General features: G+C 36.4%; 1 protein-coding gene across 4 annotated transcripts in view; it reads right to left on the reverse strand.

Moving 5' to 3' along the window:
* TET1 (tet methylcytosine dioxygenase 1) overlaps positions 1-19980 on the reverse strand; it is a 159544-nt gene that overhangs the window by 119554 nt on the left and 20010 nt on the right. The window contains exon 1 of one of the 4 annotated variants that reach the window (XM_077125092.1): positions 8-248. The exons of the other annotated variants lie outside the window; for them this stretch is intronic. The gene's annotated coding sequence lies outside the window, so the exon portion shown is untranslated. Of the gene's footprint in view, positions 1-7; positions 249-19980 lie in introns of those variants that run through there. 4 annotated transcript variants of the gene reach the window in all.

Here is a 19980-nt window from a genome sequence, read left to right on the forward strand (position 1 = left end):
CTCTCACCACAGGACACAGGCAGCCACAAGCTGCGACATGGAGTTCGCTGCAGAGGATCTGGTCGCGCCGAAATCACAGGAGGCTTCAGCAAAAACAATGCATACAAATCCCCCAGGTCTCCACAATCGGATCGATGGCGGAGTCTCCCTGATTAGTAACCTCTTCGCGGCTCCGAGGGCAAGTCTGCGTTGGGGGAGGGGTGCGCTGCTCTGACTCCAACGTACAGGAGATATAACTGAGCTTAAGGGGGCATTTGGGCTTGCTTAAACTCTGGAAGGTATTGTGCATTTTTACTTTATAAGGCAAGGCTAAATATTGGCGATATTTAAGGCAGAGAGGTTATGTGAGGACAGTGTAGGCTCAGCTGTTGGGCTGCGTGTCTCATTCCTCGGGAACCACACCTCTCTGCAGCAGGCGCTTTGCCCAGAAACACAGCGATTTGATTACTGTCAATAAATGTCCAATGACAAAGGCGGATTAAAAAATAATAATAAATCCACTTACAAGGAAAAGGACAGGATGAGGACAAGGAGAGCGGGAGGCATTTTCAAAATACACTTGCCACTCTGAGTGGCTCGAGAGAAAGGATTTCTCTCTCTTGCTCAGGCATTTTTGATGACCTTCATTTCCTATCACAAGACAGACAGACTCTCACCTTTGGAACAAAAAGGGAACCTTTCGTTTATCTCTTCCCCAAGATCATCAACTGTCACTGAGCGTCCCTCTGCAGAGCTGCCAAGCAGGTCCCCACGTGGAGTCCGCTTGCGCCCTGGGCTGGCGGTCAGACAGAACCATCATTTCCCAGGGAATGGGACTAGAGCCAGGGCTGGAACTAGCAGTTCCCCGCTCCACACCTGGACGGCTCCCACACCCAGTGAGTGGAAGGCTCTCACTTGGAGAGCTAGACACCATAGTTGGCACCTGCCAGACACTGAGAAAGGCAGAACCAGAGTCTCCTTCCTTCTGGCTCCCTGGCGTTGCAACTGCGACGGCAGCAGAAACGGAGCAGTTGCGGTAAACTAACAGGCTCAAGGTCACCGCCAAAAATGCAACGCAGAGTCGGGTCACAATTCCGTCACAGCCACCTTGACAGCTGCACAGGTCTTGGAAAGACAGCTAGCTCCAGCTCCAGTCTCTCAGGGCCAAAGTTGCAGCAGCACATTTGGGGGATTGGCAGTAGGGCCTCCCGTTCTGTTCAGCCAAGGATGGGTTTTCCACTTGCAGTTGGATTCAGAACAGATTCCCACAACCAGGAATTGGGAAAAGAGTGAGGGCCGGAAGGCCTGCATTTCATCACTCTTGATTCCTAGGCTTTCAGTTGGCCACAAAAGCATGCTTTCTTTATTGGAACGGGAAGTCAAACATGCAGTGTTTTCCCACTTTTAAACTACTCTCCCCCACTTATCCCACCCCAAACATTTTTAATAAATTCATTTAAGAAAAAAAAACATTGGGTGTGGTATTCTCAACTCTTCCTAAAACAAATAAGAAAGCCAATGGATTTTGATGTAACTACATCCACCAGCACAACTTCAAACACACTTACACCCACATCATTTCAAGGACCTCTCTGTGAGGAATGAAGCAACCATGAAATGAAATGGGTAGAAAATCAGATCAAATACAACAAGGTTTGAAAATGGGTGCAAGACTCTAAAGAGGCTAAAGCCATTTAGCTCTTTCAATTTTTTTATCTAAAAAAATAAACGATACGCTCAGAACCACCAAAAATGGATGTCTTAGCTTAGCCATAGGCATATCTAAATAAAGTATCCATTGTTAACTTGCACAGTAAGTTTCATAAACCAATTTAAAATTAAGGCAACACCTGGGTTCGTTTCCAGGTGCCTCCCCATGGAAAAAAAAATTTAACGCAACAAGGAAAAATATCTACAAATTCAGATAGCAAAGTTCTTAAAATCTAAATATTAAACACTAACTTAAATACTATTTGATCGGCTATGGAAACTGTGAATGTTCTCAAAATATTAAGTAGAAAGTTCTTACAAATATCTACAATGCTATAGTAATAACCTATGTTACTAAATATTAAAATAGTTTTATAATTTACACATGAAATTATCCATATAGCCCTACATTTCTTAAAGTGCTTGGTATTTCAATTATAGATCATCTCTCTCTTCTTAAATACTTGAGTATAATTTTTAAAAGGCATCAACTTTTCTTTTTTCAGATTGCTCAATTTTTAATAGTGACCATGAGTACTTTAGGACCAACTGGTAAACTGTGAGTCAATCCACTAGTTGTATGACTCATATGTTTGCCTCAATATATAAAATAAAATCAGACTCAAAGAAAGTGAGGTGTGTTGAATATCCACATTGAGAACCCTGTGGACAGACATTTTTATCACATGGGATACACATGAAGTCACACAACATGACATTTGGCAGCATAAGCAAAGCTGAAAGTCTGTGTGTGCTACTCTGTAAAATTAGTTAATTAATAAAGCCTAAGTTCATCCCAGCTAGAGATGAGTGACCAGAGCTAACATGAGCTCCAAATATCTAACTAATGCTACACCATGAAAATGTGAACTTGTCTCAACATATTGATAACGTTATTGGTTGTGACCACGTGTTCCAAATCTATACTTAGTGATTTGATGATCTCAACTCAGGGCTTAAGTGACAACAAACTGTGATGGAGAGAATAATCAGAAATTACAAGCAGAGAGACTGGAGTCAAGAGAGTGATTCTCATGAGACAAAATAAAGTGGCAGTGACTGAGAGATTTCTGAGTCGAGAAGTTATCCTAGAGTTTATTCTTATGCATTATATAGATAACCCCTTTTTAGTTTAAGGTGTATTAGACTAAAGGGGAGTGCCTGAAACTGTAGAGCTGTGCTCCAGTAGCCATGTTTCTTAAAGATGACTGTATGATAGAGCTTTTGCAGTGTGACTGTGTGATTGTGAAAACCTTGTGTCCTATGAAAACATGTGAATTAAAAATAAATAAATAATGAGGGAACAAATGTTAAAATGAAAAATACATATATTGGATATATGGAAATACTAGTGGTCAATGAGAGGGAGGAGTAAGGAGCATGGTATATATGAGTTTTTTCTTTTTTTTAATTTCTTTTTATGAAATGTTTTAAAAAATTATCATGGTGATGAATATACAATTATGTGATGGCATCGTGAGTCAATGATTGCACGCCATGTATGGAATGTTTGTATATTAAGAATGCATGTTCTTGTACGTTGTTTTATGAATAAAAACTAAAAAAAAAAAGGCATTCTCATTCTTTTACTTTCCTTATTTAGGTGAAAGTGTATATAAGATTCTTTTTGAGAGAAAGATCAGAAATCATGAAACCTTGCCTTGTAGTGCTAGTATTCTGAACCTGTCTTTGTCACTTCAAACTACGTTTTCCCCACAAGGAATCATGACTATTGAATTACATGATTTGATATTTCATTTTGCAATAACTCAAATATATTGTTATTTTATATACTATAGAATTAATCTGTTTTTCATTTAAGAAAATCAAAGGATTACAGAACTGAAAAGAACTTTAGAGCCTGCCCATGCAAACAAACAAACAAACAAGAACCTTAGAGAAAATATAATTTAACTACTTTATTTCATCAATAAACTGGCTCAAAAAAGGTAAAATTACTTAGCGCAGTTTACACACCAGCAGAGAACTTGACTTGAGCCTTAGTCCTAATCATCCACACTGCTCTCTCTGCAACTGCTCTAATTTTCAACACGCAGCAATATACACTTGTAAATATCCCAAAATAGCCTTGTGGTAGACTGAATCACGTACCCAAACAAAAGACAGGTTCTTAATTCTATTTCTGTGGGTGTGAACCCATTTGTAAATAGTATGCTCGAATATGTTAAAGTGAGTCAGGGTGTGGTCTCATTTGTGAATAGAATCTTGAAAATCCTTCAGAGTGTGATAGACTAAATCAGGGTGGGTCTTAGTCCTTTTTATTGGATGCCTTATAAAGAGAGGAAATAGACACAGTAAGTCAGAGAAAGCCACAGGAAGAAGCCAGAAGTCAGTGGGAACTAGAAGAGCAAACAGAGGAGAAAGAGATGGCGATGTGATGGGAGACAGAGATCCAAGGCACTGAATCCCAAGGATTGCAGCAAGCCAGCCTCAGAATGCAACAGACCTGTGAATGAAAGCACAGCCTTGCTAACACCTTGATTTTGAACCTCTAGCATTTAAAAATGTGAGCCAATAGATTCTTGTTGTTTTAGCTAACCCATTGTGTGGTGTATGTCATAGCAGCTCTGGCAAACTTAAAAGAAATGCCTTTTAAAGCACATAATATATTTTGTAGGATAGAAGATGAGTGGTTCGGATTTCTAGAAGACTGCTATTTTTAACCAATGTTATATTAGGTATGCTGTAAAAAAAAACTTTTGTTTCTTCAGAGCTAAATTTATGAATAATTTCAAAATTCTTTTCAACTTCTCTAAGTACAAACAATTCTGCATCCACAAGAAACTAGATGTTACAAACACTGCCTAAATTAAGACGACAACTATAAAATAGAAGTCTTCCTCCAAATTAATCTCAGGAATAATTCAGGACTGACACCTCTGCAGTACAACATCCTCCCAATATTTGTCACACACTCCTCTATGAAATTCCTTTATATTTTTCTTGCAATTTTGGTGGGAGCTAGTTTTTGCTAACTGGGTAAAGATATCCCAGGTACTGTAGAAAACTAACATTTATTAAGAAAAAGAGTTAGTTTGGTTTTATTTCCTGTGAACATAGGAACCTGAAAGACTAACTTCAGAGAATCTTCCGGATTTTCGGTTGAGCAGTAGTCTCTGGGAAGGTGGTTGATTCCCCTGAGTTAGCTGTTTCCTAGCCTCCCCCATGCTCCCACTTCCTTCTAGAAGGCTTATCTACCGCAGCCCTTTTTTTTCTTCAAGGGGCCAGGTGTACCTGGTTTCCACCCCAACCCTTCTTTCTACCAGTCCTGATTATTCCAAGTAAAAATAGCTGCTCTTCATTGGCAAGAATTAAGAAAAAGTGAGTGAGGGAGGGCCTTAGTGGCTCTGCAGGCAGAGTTCTTGCCTGCCATGCTGGAGACCCAGGTTTGATTTCGGATGCCTGCCCATAAAAAGAAAAAAAAGAACAAGAAGTGAGTAAAAGCTCTTCAACAGTTGCCAACTGAGAATTATATAAGAATAGACAATGCCAGACTAAAGGGATCAAAATACCACATCTCCCCAATGTCTCAATTCCTCTTAGCAGTACCTTGAAATTGGCAAGACAATTCCACTATTAGTGTCTACATCCATAATTGGATAGAGAACTCCAATAACAGGAGCTAGAGGGTGTTGCCTAAAACAAAGAGATCACAGAGGAAGTTTCTATTTGGAACACTTTCCCCTTTAGTGAACAATATATTGAGGCTTGCTTCTTCTTATTGCTAGACTCCTGTGTATTCATAATCAATATATTTTAAAGAAAGTTCTGTTCCTTTGGGCTCCTTCTCTATGTCATTCATCATTGGTAGTCGACTTAAGGCAGTATCTATTTAATCAAGTCTAACAGCAAAATCGTAAAAATTTATTTTTTCACAGAGAAGCTCAATGCATTACACGCACACACAATCCTCCTGAGAAATATCTAGGCATCTCCTAACTCTAACAAAAGTAAACTTTTTTAACTTTCTTGAATTAACTTTAAGAGACCCAACTATACAACCAAAAATGGTTTCTTTAAAATTTATTAATTCATCTTTATAATAACTCTCATCATTTAATAGCCAGAAACCCTTAAAGTAATTTAATAAATGCTGGGTACCTCCTACATGCAGACATGGTATTTGTCTATAATCAGGAACAAGATTCTTACCCCAAAGATTTACCATCTTATGAGACATGAACAAATAAAGAGATCACCCAGATGCAATGAGCCTAGGAAGTTGTGCAGGGCAGAGAAAAGACTGCCCAGAGGAAGTGACATTTCCACTGGAACCTAGATCAGCAGGTGCAGGTGAGACAGAGAGGCTGGGAAGGAGGCAGCGGATAGATATGCAAAGAAACAGAGGTGCTACCATTTTGGTTGTAAGGCTGGTCATTGAGTATGCATATGAAGAGATGTCATGAGCTTAGTTCTCTACCGTTCCAGTTTGAAATGTTAGTTTTTTTGGTTCCCTGCTTGTTTTTTTTATAATTTGTCCTTTGAAAAGTCAATAATGTACTCATCAATTTGGTCACCACAAATATCTACTACATTTCATAAGAAAGAACTAATCTGAGGTGATTAGCTTGTCCTAGGTCTGAAAATCCTTATTTTTAAACTAGAAAACACCAAGTGTGTACCAAGTGTCCTCATGGGAGAAAAGCAGTATTATAAGATGGATATTTGAAATGGGTATGGGTGTTTATCGTGGAGATGAGATTAGTTTATTCAGAAAGGATCAACATCTTTAGATTCTAAACTCATTTACTAGAGTTTCACACCATGTGTCTGCCTAAAAACAAGTTACTCTCAGCTGGGTAGCTCTGTACTGGACAAATGCCTCTGATGTTTGCAATAAAAGGCAGGCACTTCTTTCATTCCAGAAACAGAGTATAGGACACCAACTATGTTCAAGGCACTGCTGGATGACTGTGAGATCTTTGGCTTAATGAAAACTCTTTTCCATGAAGCTTAGGTAGAGAGAAGAAAGGAATTATAGTTTTCAGGGAAAACAAACAAACAAAAACCCACAATTCCCATTGAGCCCACAAGATTTATAACAGAATGTCTAAAATTAAATATTTCCAAAGTATGTTTGATTTTCCTGCTTTCCAAAAACGTATTCAATGGGCATATTAAATCTTCTTGCTACAAATAAAATAAATAAATGGTTCTTGGTGTTCTTACTTGAAAAACTTTTAACTTGCTACCATTTCTGTGTCTAAACAGGATCCTTCTGAGATTCTCAATGTATGGCTTTTTAGCGATGTCTTGTGGGGTCAATAAAAGATAGACGTACCCTAACAGAAAACAAAACAAAACAAAAAGGTGATTTTTCACCATTTAAGCTTTCTTAAAACCCAGGAGGAATGGAGCTCAACTTAAAAGTGTGTAGGCTGTGCAGATTTAAATGAAAAAAAAATTGCCTATCTTTATTATGAATGTTTTAGAATGGAGAGTTGTAATGGTTGTTTCCATAGATACTTGTTCTTAATGACTAGCTAAGAAAATGTGATTGTTTCAAAAGTCTGCTTGATACACCTGACATTCAAATACTTATTCAATGTGCATATTATCTTTTGTTGCTTAAAATAAATGAATACGCGGTGCAGCAGTGGCTCAGTGGCAGAATTCTCACCTGCCATGCCAGAGACCTGGGTTCAATTCCCGGACCTCTCCATGCCAAATAAATAAATAAATAAATAAATAGAATTCTTACTAGATATTTATAAGCTGTGAATTGATGTTTCCTTGCCCATAATAAACATCAGTTCTTTCAAGCACATCATTTGAGATAAAATCAAATTGCATGCTTTGGTTAACTTTAGGAATACATACGCATCTTTCTATAGGGGCACTTCCATTAATCATAATAAATCATGGGTTTGTGGGGGGGGGCAACTATACCCAACAATTCTCTTAACTACCAAGCATGTTATGGCAGAAAGTGGCTTTTGATGTTTTGAAAATTAAGAATTATTATTCCCTCCTGACCGAGATAGATTAAAATACTATCTCATATAAGATCAATATATCCTTAGTCTTTAGTGAAATTCAAATCCAAGCAATGTTATTAATTGTGGAATTTAGAACAAGTTATTTAATTTCCTGTAGTCTCAGAGAGGGGCAATGCTGACAATAGTATGAAATGCACTAACGGATGTGAAAAGCATGATATGGCACCTGACTTCCAACTGGTCCAATCACAGCAATGAGATACCATGGCTATTACTACGAAAGAAAACTATGTACTAGTAAATGATGTAATAAGCAAGTAAAAATCATTTAATAAAAAAGTGGAGATATCCACAGCATACAGTATTTTGGGATATTGGAATATCTCCCCAGATAAATCTAATATTAAACTAGATTGCTGCCCAAGATATGGGGACATGTTAATTCAACGTTGATTCCATTATAACATTCTTATGTTTATTATTTTAAAAGAACATGAAATTTTTATTCCCAATGATAATGGAAAAGGTAATTTGAAGCAACCCTCTTGCTGAAGGCAATCAGAAAGATTGGGCAAAATATAAAATTATCTGCTTGAAAGTGTAAAAGTGAAAAATAACAATAGTGAAGAATTTCCAGGCCAGGATTCAGAGGGTACTGAAGACCAGAGAGGGTAAAAGTATTGTAAATAAAAAGAAAAAATGGAGAAAAACAACTTTAAAAGATTAAAGGAAAATGTAACCTTAAAATTAAAATATATCAGCAGTGGATATGCTCAAGGAGTTAAATGTTTGACTCATGTTTAAAAAACTTATATTTTTGCAAAATGAACCTGTAAGATTCTAACACAACATCTCTTTCAAAGTTTCACAAGTCTCAAAGTTAGCAGCAATAACCGAGGTGTGTGACTGTCCCTCAACCAGTCCACCTCTTGGTCCTGCCTCTCTTGCCCTTGGGTCCTTTACATTTTTGCTTATTTTCCTAGACCAGGGACACAGTGGCTAAAAGGAGAACAAGTCATGTAAACCGTAGGTTCAAATCCCAAATCACCTATGTGGCTTTAGACAAATTACTTGGCTTCTATAAGCCTCAGTGTCTGTTTTATAAATTAAGGGAAATGATCCATATTTCCATTTCATAGGATTGTTGTTAGAATTAAATGAGACAATGAGCATGCTGATGTACTCAATACATGACAATCATGCACACAATACATGATAAAGTACCAGGCACTTAGTGAGTACTCAATACATGAGAGTTCTTACTAACCCTATCCAGTATCAAGCAATGTTTAATATATACCAATTCCACCTCTATGATCAATTTCATTCAATTCAACCAACATTTGTTTGGTGTGTGCTATATGCCAGACAGTACATATGGAAGGGAAAAAGAGGGAGATAAAAATTCTAGATACTTCACTCGAGCCACTGAAGTTTCAACATGGTAAAAGGTAAAATTTACTCATAACTTTGGATGACAAATAAAAATAAAAAGTGTGAGCAAAGCAATCAAAGAAAAAATAGATAAAATGGATTTCATCAAAATTTAAAACTTTTGTGTTCCAAATGAACACTATCCAGTGAAAAGACAACCCACAGAATGAGAAAAAGTATTTGTAAGCCATATGGCTGATAAAGTTCTAGTATCGAAAATATATAAAGAACTCTAACAACTTAACCACAAAATACAAAAACTCAATTTAAAAACGGGGTGAGGGAGTTAAGGGGAGCTTTGGATTTACTATTTGGTGAGGGTATGTTTACTGGCTACTTTCCTTGTTGGAGCAATGAAAATTGTCTAAAATTGAGAGCACTGATGATCATACAACTAAGTGAGGATAATGTGAGGCATGATTTGTTGTCTGTGGACCTACCTGATGCCAAATGGAAGGAGGTGACTGAAGAATACATTAACTAAGAAGCAGAATGGCAAACTGTGATGTATACATATGAGGGAATATTGCATGGCTACAGAAAGGAAAGATGTTGTGAGGCATGCAGTGAGATGAATGAACCTTGGGGATATGATGTGGTATAAAATGAGCCAGAAACAAAAGAACAAATATTGTATGATCTCTTTTAGAAAATACTTAAATGAAAATTGGGGTCTAGATTGTAAGCTCTTATAGCAGTCACATTTAGTCTGGAGGTGTAAATGTTATTTCTAGTTTTGAGATGCTGTGCTATATATGTATAACCTGGTATTTCCCTGGCACATTGACTATCTGTGTGACAACTAAGACTCAGAGTTGGAGTTCTGCAGCTCTGAAAGTCAGCATTGCTACATACCATAATTGTTAAAGAAACTGAAAAAGAGATTAGGCTTTAATTAAAGATAAGAGTGAAGCTGACTGGATCAGGACTAAAGTAAATTAGAATACAGGGTAAAGATGATATTGTCCATATTTTAGAACTTCACCTACTGAATGATACCGAAGGAAGAAAGGTTTAGGTTCTCCAAAACCTAAATTTTCCGTAACACATAGATGAACTCAACCTACCTGATCAGCTCATTTAAACCACCCAAACACATGGAGCCTGGAATGGGAATGAGGGCTTGTAATTCTGTATAGCTTAATGTAATACCCCACTAAGTCCCAAGAGTATGTTGAGCAGATCATTTAAAAGTACTGGCAAAGTCCCTTGAGAGATGGGAGAAAAAAATGGAACTATTAAGCTTTACCACCAGGGAAATCCCTGAAACTGTCTCAAACATTAAGGGACTCCCAAGTCAATAGACTAAGCCTTTGAACTTGAGGCTTGCTCTTGTGAAGCTTATTTATGTAGCAGAGAAGCTAAGTCTACCTATGGTTATGCCTATGAGTTACTTCCAGAAAACCTTTTGCTCAGATGTAGCTTCTCTCTCTAAGCCCAACTCTGCAAGGAAAATCATTACCCTCTCCACTACATGGGACATGACATCCAGGACTGAAAGTCTCTATGGCAGTGTGGGATATGACTCCCAGGGATGAGGCTGGCCCTGGCACCATGGGATTAACAGACAAAAGGAGGAAAAGAAATGTAACAAAAGAAGGTGTCAGTGGCCAAGAGAGTTCAAATAGAGTCTAGAGGCTACTCTTACGCTGGCCTCAGCTACATATAGCCAATTACCAGTGTTTGCCATCCCCCAACCAAAACCATTCCCGCCGATCCTAAAGAACACCTAGGGTTTTATCTGAAATTCTACAAAGATTTCAGACACTAAGGCTACTTTTCAGAAACCTACAATCTCCAGATGGATTCCTAAGCCAGATAAATCCTGAAATCCAGAGGGGCCAGCTTCTCCAAGAATATCAGTTAGTTTCATCTCACTATCCTATATTATCAACACCCTTTTCCAATGTGAAAAATTTAGAATGGGTATAGCCCAAATACACATAATGATTGGGAGAAAAATCAAAGGAGAAGGAGGAGTCCTAACAGAGAAGATAGGATTTAACAAATGAGTATGACTGTTGAATCATGATACAGATATTTCTTTGTCTCCAGTGTCCTACAACAGCTAGAAGGAAAAACCTAAAATTGTGGAACTGTAACCCATACCAAACTCTGAAATCTGTTCTATAACTACTTGTTACAATATACTTTAAAATTTATTATGTTTTGATTTTTATTTCACAATAAAAAATATTTTTAAAAAAAGGGTCAAGGGATGACACAGACAAAGGAGATTAAAGCATCAATGAGGAAGAACAGACCTGGGCCATACCAAAGACTTGGGAAAATAAAAGGGTCCTAAGTATTCTCAAGTGGTAATGAAAAACAGACAAGCACCTAACAGAAATCAAGGAAACAATAGATGAACCCCAACAGAGCATCAATAGGGAGATGGAAAAAGAACCAACAGATCTGAACACCACAGTAAGAAAAATTTTAATTCCCTAGAGGAGTTCAACTGCAGATTGGAGCTGGCAGAAGAATCAGTGAACTTGAAGATTAGACAATTGAAATCATTAAGTCTGTGAAGCAGAAAGAAGGAAGAAAAGTGAACAGAGCCTGAGGAACCGTGGGACACCTTCAAGCACAACAATAAACACATTGTGAGAGCTCTAGAGGAGAAGGAAAAGAGAAAGGGACAGAGAGAATACTGAAGAGAACAATGGAAGGAAACTTCCTAAATTTAAGGAAATAAATTAATATACACATCCAACATACTCAACAAACTCCAAACCCTAAGCACACCATATCACAGCATATAATAATCAGACTGTCAAATACCAAAGATAAAGTGAGAATCCTGAAAACTGGAAGAAAGAAGCAACATGTCTGTACAAGAGAGCATGAATAAGATTAAGAGCCAATTACTCATCAGGACCAATGGAGGCAAGAAGACTGTGGGAAGACATATATTTACAGTGCTGAAAGCAAAAAATTGCCACCCAAGAATTCTCTATCAACAAAACTGTCTTTTGAAAATGACGGAGAGATAAAGCACTGCCAGATTAAAAAAAAAAAGCCGAGGGAGTTCATGACAACTATACTGACCCTGCAACAGATGTTAAAGAGATTTCTGCAAGTTAAAAGGAAAGGACACTAGACAATAGAGCGAAGCTAGATTAACAAAAAAGAGCTACATTAACAAATAAAGATCTCTGGTGAGAGTAATGACATGAGTAATTATTAACGCCAGTGCTGTTGTGTTTTTGGTGTGCAATTACACTTCTTACTTCCTGTAGTATCTAAATGACAAATGCATGAAATGTAATATGTTCCCACAATTTAAAAATAAATGATCCTGGATGGGATCTAGTGAAGGAAAAGGCTCAAAGGGACATTATTGGAACATATGAACAAACTGGAATACTGACTATAAACTTTATATCAATGCTAAGTTTCTTGAATTTGATAACAGCATATATGGTGGTTACATAAACGAATATCCTTGTGCTTAGGAAATGTACATGGTCACTATACCATGTATAGTGTATATAGTCCTTGAAATGTTCAAGGACTATAATGTACACAACCTATACTAAAGTGTTCAGAAAAAGGATAGATGGATGGATGGATAATAAAATAATATGGCAAGTTTGGCAAAAATTAAATTTGGTGGATCTGAGTATTTGGGAGGCAGGGGATTGTTGGAGTTCTTTGTATGGGGTTTATGTTATTTCTGTAGCTTTCCTGAATCTATTTCAAAATAAAACTTTTAAAAAAATGGGCAAGACTTGAGCATATATTTTTTTCAAAGGTGATATACAAGTGGCCAATAAGCACATAAAAAGTTACACTTCATTAGGAAATGCAAAACAAAACCACAACATGATATCATTTCACATCCACTAGGGATAGCTAGAATCAAAAAGACAATAGTAAGAATATTTGGATAATTTGGAACCCTCATATACTGCTAATGGGATTTGAAAGGGTACAACAACTTTGGAAAACAGTTTGGAAGCTCCTCAAAAAGTTAAACATATAGTTACCATATGGCCCAGTAATTCTACTCCTAGATATATACCCAACAGAAATGAAAAAAAAAAAAAAAAGGGCAAACAAAAACCTGTTCAGGAACATTCATAGCTGCATTATTTATAATAGCCCAAAAAGGAAACAATGCAATGTCCATCAACTAACGAATATACAAAGTATGGTTCATTCATACAGTAATTATTCAGTTATAAAACAGAACAAAGTACTGATCTCTATTGCAACATGGCTGAACCTTGAAAATATTATGCTAAGTAAAAAAAGCCAGTCATAAAAGACCACATATTATATGATTCCATTTGTATGAAATGTCCATTGTAGACAAATCCATAAAGACAGAGTAGATTAGTGGTTATCAGGGGCTGGAAGGATGGGGGAGGGAGAATTACTGCTTAATGGTTACAAGGTTTCTTCCTAGGATGATGAAAATGTTCTGGAGGGTACATGGGTATTTCAGAGGTAGAATTCTCACCTGCTATGCAGAGACCCAGATTCCATACCTGACCCATGCACCCAAATAAACAAATAGATAAACAAAAACAAAAAACAATGTGAGCAAAATTCCCTATGATATACATATCACATATCTGCCTCTGTGTTTTTATGTACAGATATAGAAATGCATAAATGTCGGGAATTAGATGGTGGTAACGGTCGCACAAACTTATGACTAAAGAGCAATTAACAGTACACTTTAAAAGAATGAATTTTATGGTATGGAACTACATCTCAAACCTTTTTTTAAAAGGGGGTAATCAATTTTTTAAGTGCTCTTTATTGCAGTAGAAAGATGGCTCTAATCCTTACTAACCATTGGGGAATTAAACACATTTTTTAAAGTGTGTTTCAATATTCTAGTCTTGAAACTATTAGTACCTAATACTTTATGGATTACTGTCAGGACTGAATATGGTAATATAAAGCTGTTATTACAGTGTCTGGCCCATAATAGACCTTCGATAAATGTTAAGTTTCCTTCCTCCTTTTCCTGTGCCAGTTTCCTCTGTTTCAAAGACAAAGAATTTTTAATTTTGTTAAAATTTTATGCACCTAATTAGTAAAGATGACAATAGTCCTCTAGGTTAAAACAAACAACAGAAAAGTTAAATGCCTTTGGTTTTTTCCTTGTTTTATTTATTTTTCTTCATTTTAACATCTCATAATGTACTAGGCGTGGCTTCTGAAAAATGGAGCTAGGTGAGTAAAAAAAACAATTTAATTTTTATGTTGCCCAGCAGACAAGTCTCCTTACAATTCCGTGTTAACTCCTACAACAGCTTATTCTTGCAGGTTAAGAGAAACCAAAACGCACACACACCCCCCTCTAAATGTAACAAACATCCACTCCATACAACTGGCTTAGGTCAACTGTGGGCTTCCACAGCCTCGTCTTCCACCCACTTCCTCCAGCATTGATTCTTCCCCTTGTTCTTTAACCGAAAACTCACCACAAAATTGTTTTGCATATGAAATACAATACGAAAACAAGCCATACAATGTAAATGTCTAGAACACACCAGAAACACCAAAACCCTCTCATTATGCAAGGACAAGAAAATAATTGTGGTATAGATCTCACTGGTAACCACAAGTATAATTCTGCATCACATGGGAACCGTGAAACAAATTCATTCATAATGCATCTTAATCCTCCACTAGAAAAAGTGATTTAGAAGAAAAGATACTGAGAAACAGTCTATATTGGCTACTTTTGAGGACTTCATTTATTTTCCTCCAGAGAGCACCAATCAAGGTAACAAGAGGGAAGCAGGTGAAAGTAATGAAATGAGTTCACAAATCTCTTCAGGAATGTAACAATAACTACCATGTTTAAGCACCTATTGTGTAGATGTTCTGCCAGACCCTTTCTATACATCATCTCTGCTCTCATGGTGTGTTGGCTTCACAGGTGGATTACCCATGTCAAAAGTAGATCCATTCTCACCACGATGACCACAATAGGGATAGCTAAACTTGTAGTAGAACTGTTTTTTCCTTTACTTTAGGAAAAGTTGTTAACCGTATTCCTACAAAGTCTCTTTATACAGTACTGTGATTCCTTTAGTAACTTTTTTATTCGGAGGGGCTGAGGAACATGATTAGGATTTATATATAATCTAAAAAAAGGTATTGACCATCTCTCCAGAAAAATGCATATGCAAAAAATATGTTGCATATAATTGATGAGTTTGGATCACAGATCACTAGAGCACATTTAAGAACATATGATGGAAACAGTCACATTTAGTCCAGAGGAGTAATAGTTATTTCTAGATTTTGACAGGCTGTTTTATATATGTATAACCTGGTATTTAGAGATAAGAATGAAGCCAGTCAGTTAGGGATTAAGATAATTCAAAATACAGGGGTAAGTAAGACATTGTCTATATTTTAGAACCTTATCTACTCTTTGAGACCAAAGGAAGAAAGGTTTATTTTGTCCAGAGCATAAATTTTCTGTAGCACATAATCTAACTCAATCTGTCTGGATAGATCATTTAAACAATCCAAACGCAGGGAGCTCAGACTAAGAATGAGGGCCTTTAATCCTCTACAGGTTAATGTAATGCCTGGATACATACCAGAGTATATTAAGCAGATAATCAAAAAGTTTGGCATAACTTTGAGGGATGGGAGAAAAAATATGGAACTATTAAACTTTACCACCAAGGAAACCCCTAATACTATGTCAAACATTAGGGATACCCAAATCAATAGGCCAAACCCTTGATCTTGAGGCTTGCTCTTGGGAAGCTTTTATACGTAGTGAAGAAGCTTACCCTACGTATAGGTATGCAAAGAGTTACTTCTGGAGGACCTCTTTTGTTGCTCAGACATAATCTCTCTTTCTCTAAGCCCAACTCTACAAGTGAAATCATTGCCCTCCCCACTACAAGTCACCCTGGCAGCATGGGAGATGACACCCAGGGATGAGTCTGGCCCTGGCACCATGAGATCAACAATGCTATACTGACAAAAAGGAGGAAAAGAAGTGTAACAAATAAGGTATCAGTGGCTGAGAGAGTTCAAATAGAGTCAAGAAGCTACTCTGGAGGTCACTCTTACACAAACTTCAGTTAGACATTTCTATATATCATAACTTGCCAACCCCCAACCAAAACTCTTCCTGCCAATCCTAAAGGACACCAAGGGTGTTAATAAGATTCTACAAAGGTTTGATGCACTAGGGTAACTTTCCAGAAACATACAACCTCCAGATGGGTCCCTGGACCAGGTAAGTCCTGGAATCCAAAAGGGCCTGCCTCTCCAGAACATCAACTACTCCCATGTCCCTATCCCATATTATCGACAGCCCCTTCCAACATGAAGGAGTTAGAATGAGCATAGCCATCAAAAGCAATGGTGGAGTTATACAGAGAAGGTAGAGTTTATTGCTGAATCATTATATCAGTATTGTTTAGTCTACAGTATCTTAGAGCAGGTAGAAGCAAAAACCTAAAATTGTGTAACTGGAACTTGTACCAGACTCTGAAAACTGCTCTACAACTTATTGTTGCTCTGTGCTTTGAAATTTATTGCTTTTTTGTACATATGCTATTTTTCACAAAAGAAAAAAAAAAGTCAATTGTGATGATAAACAAAAAGAACCTATGATGGAAAAGTTCCATTTTTATGACTTGTGGAACATTATACAAAAGATTGATGCTGAGATCATTTAAACTAGAATCAGATCAGTTTTAGGAATTCTTGACTAGCCACCTAAAAACATGTAGAAAATTTAGCAGTACTAAAGCACAAATACGTGTAATTTTAAAACTCTGTTTTTTCCATGATAGATATTTACCCAAAATATCTAGTTAGATTTTCCTGATGTCCAACTACCAGCTGGACTTGCTAAAATGCTGGCTCAATCATCATCACTGAAAGGGGTATTAAGATGTGTTTATCATAAAAAAGGATACAATAGAAACTACAGAGTCTCTCATTTGGGAGGAAGGAAATGGATCCTACTTTCCCAAAGTACCTAGACCACAACCACGAAGTTTCCAAAAGCAGTAAAGATTAAAAAATCATTAGGCATTAAGTGGACACTGAAATATTAAAAATTTTAGTTATGTTAGTATGTGTAGCTTGAAATGAAGAACCAAGTGATCCTATTCTCAAGGAAATCAGCTGAAATGGTATCCAAGATTTATAGAAAAAAGTTCCCTATCCTATGGAAAATTGTAAGAAACTGCAGCACCCAGTGATGAAAAATACCTCAACAAATTATGTTCATTTAGCTAAACAAATATTATGCAGGAATTAAAAAAAAACTTTAAAAATTTTTTGTTTCAAGAAAAAATGCTGATGATATGCTGAGTGAAAAAAGGAGGAAAAATTTACCCATTTAACATAAATCATGCTATTTCTTTTTTATCTTTTTAAAATTTATTTATTTATTAATTAAAAAAATTAACAACAAACAAAAACATCAACATATGATCATTCCGTTCTACATATATAATCAGTAATTCTCAATATCATCACAGTTGCATATTCATTATTTCTTAGAATATTTGCATCAATTCAGAAAAAGAAATAAAAAGACAACAGAAAAAGAAATAAAACAAAAACAGACAGAAAAAAAAATTATACATACCATACCCCTTACCCCTCGCCCCCACTGATCACTAGCATTTCAAACTAAATTTATTTTAACATCTGTTCCCCCTATTATTTACTTTTATTCCATATGTTCTACTCATCTGTTGACAAGGTAGATAAAAGGAGCATCAGACACAAGGTTTTCACAATCACAGTCACACTGTAAAAATTAAATCTTTATACAATCATCTTCAAGAATCAAGGATCATCAGTTTCAGGTACTTCCCTCCAGCCACTCCAATACACAATAAAATAAAAAGGGATGTCTATATAATGTGTAAGAATAACCTCCAGGATAAACCTCTCAACTCTGTTTGAAATCTCTCAGCCACTGAAACTTTATTTTGTCTCATTTCTCTCTTGCCCCTTTCATAAAGGTTTTCTCAATCCCTTGATACTGGGTCCCGGCTCATCCTGGGATTTCTGTCCCACATTGCCAGGGAGATGTACACCCTGGGAGTCATGACCCACGTAGAGGGGAGGTTAGTGAATTTACCTGCCGAGTTGGCTTAGAGAAAGAGGCCACATCTGAGTAACAAAAGAAGTTTTTGGGGGTGACCCTTAAGCCTAGGGGGAACAAATGTTAAAATAAATTTAGTTTGAAATGCTAGTGATCAATGAAAGGGAGGGGTAAGGAGTATGGTATGTATAAATTTTTTTTCTGTTTTCATTTTATTTCTTTTTCTGAATAGATGCAAATGTTCCAAGAAATGATCATGATGATGAATATGCAACTATGTGATGATATTATGAATTACTGATTATATATGTAGAACAGAATGATCAAAATAGGAATGTTTGCGTTTGGTGTTTTTTGGTATTTAAAAAAATAAAATGAAAAAAATTTAAAAAAAAGAACTACAGGGGGAACTTAGCTTCCTATGTATTAAAACTTTAATACATGCATTTAAAACCATAGAGAATATTATGAACAGATTTATGATAATAAATTGAAAATTTTAGGTGAAGTGGAGAATATATACAAACATTTCTAAAATTGGGTTAATATAATACATACAAATGAATGACCATTAAAGATATGGAACTGAGATACAAAAAATATACATATATATATATATATATATATATATATATATATATATACAGTCCTTAAGATTCATCCACCTAATTACACGACTCACAACTTCATTCCTTCTTGCAGCCTTTTGGTAGTCCATTGTATGTATACACCATAGCTACCCCTTCCATTCATCAGTTGTACCCTTAGGGCACCTCCATCCATTGTGGATCACTAACACTGCTGCCACAAACACCAGTGTGCAAATGTCCATTTCTGTCCCCACACTCAGTTCCTTCAGGCAAATACTGAGCATAAAAGGGATTTCAGGATCATATGGCAATGCCTAGCCTCCTGGCATAAAGCACTACTTTTAAACAACTTAGACAGCTTTTTACCACATTTTTTAAAAGCACTTTCTACCTTCCTGAAAACTTTCTCAAGCCTTCTACTTGAATATCCCATGATCTTAGTACTTTAAAATGACATGTATAGAATCAACCCCTAAATGATGTTTTGGGGTACCAGCAACTAAAGTGATATAATATTATATATGGATTAAAATAAATTGTTTACAAGGGTACTTTTTAAAAATAGACATTGATTTATGAGAAATAAGCTGCATCTTACATTTCTTGATAAGATTTCTTCCATTCATTAATTAGTTCAATGGTTGCTTTATCATAAGTCATTGAGTCACTATTTGTGCTAGCACACCCCGTAAGTCCTGGGCTTTGACTTTAGAGATAACTTGAGCATTTCACTTCTAATCATTGTTTTCTCTGCAGGAAAACACTATAACCTTCTGTTAAATGAGTATTGATAGGGCACAAAAAAAAAAAAGCAAGATTTATCTTTGTTGCTTTTATAGCAGCCATGAAGAACAGATGATATTTCGCGAAGACCTGGATATTCTGGTTTTGAGTGTTGTCTCATTATCAAGGTAAAACCCTAAACTAGTTTATTCTGTTGCAAGTTCCACCTCATTTTAGAATGATGATAATGCAAAAGGGTAAGATTTCCCCTCCACTCTCCCTGGTAACACTTGTGCCACACCCATCCTAGTGCTTCAATGAACAGCTATTTTAAAATGAGGGCAGCTTTTGCAGCTTTCTTATCATGAGCTCTTGAAATGCTACACAGTATCATCAAAAACAAAAGGATGACAGCACAAGGAGATCTGGAGTTAAGCTTTGTAGCAAAATAAATATGTACCATTCCAAAGTACTTGCTATATATAGTAGTATGACTTGGATTATGGTGATAATAGATGAA

The sequence above is a fragment of the Tamandua tetradactyla genome, chromosome 13, assembly GCF_023851605.1.
Source record: "Tamandua tetradactyla isolate mTamTet1 chromosome 13, mTamTet1.pri, whole genome shotgun sequence".
In the NCBI taxonomy this organism is placed as follows: domain Eukaryota; kingdom Metazoa; phylum Chordata; class Mammalia; order Pilosa; family Myrmecophagidae; genus Tamandua; species Tamandua tetradactyla.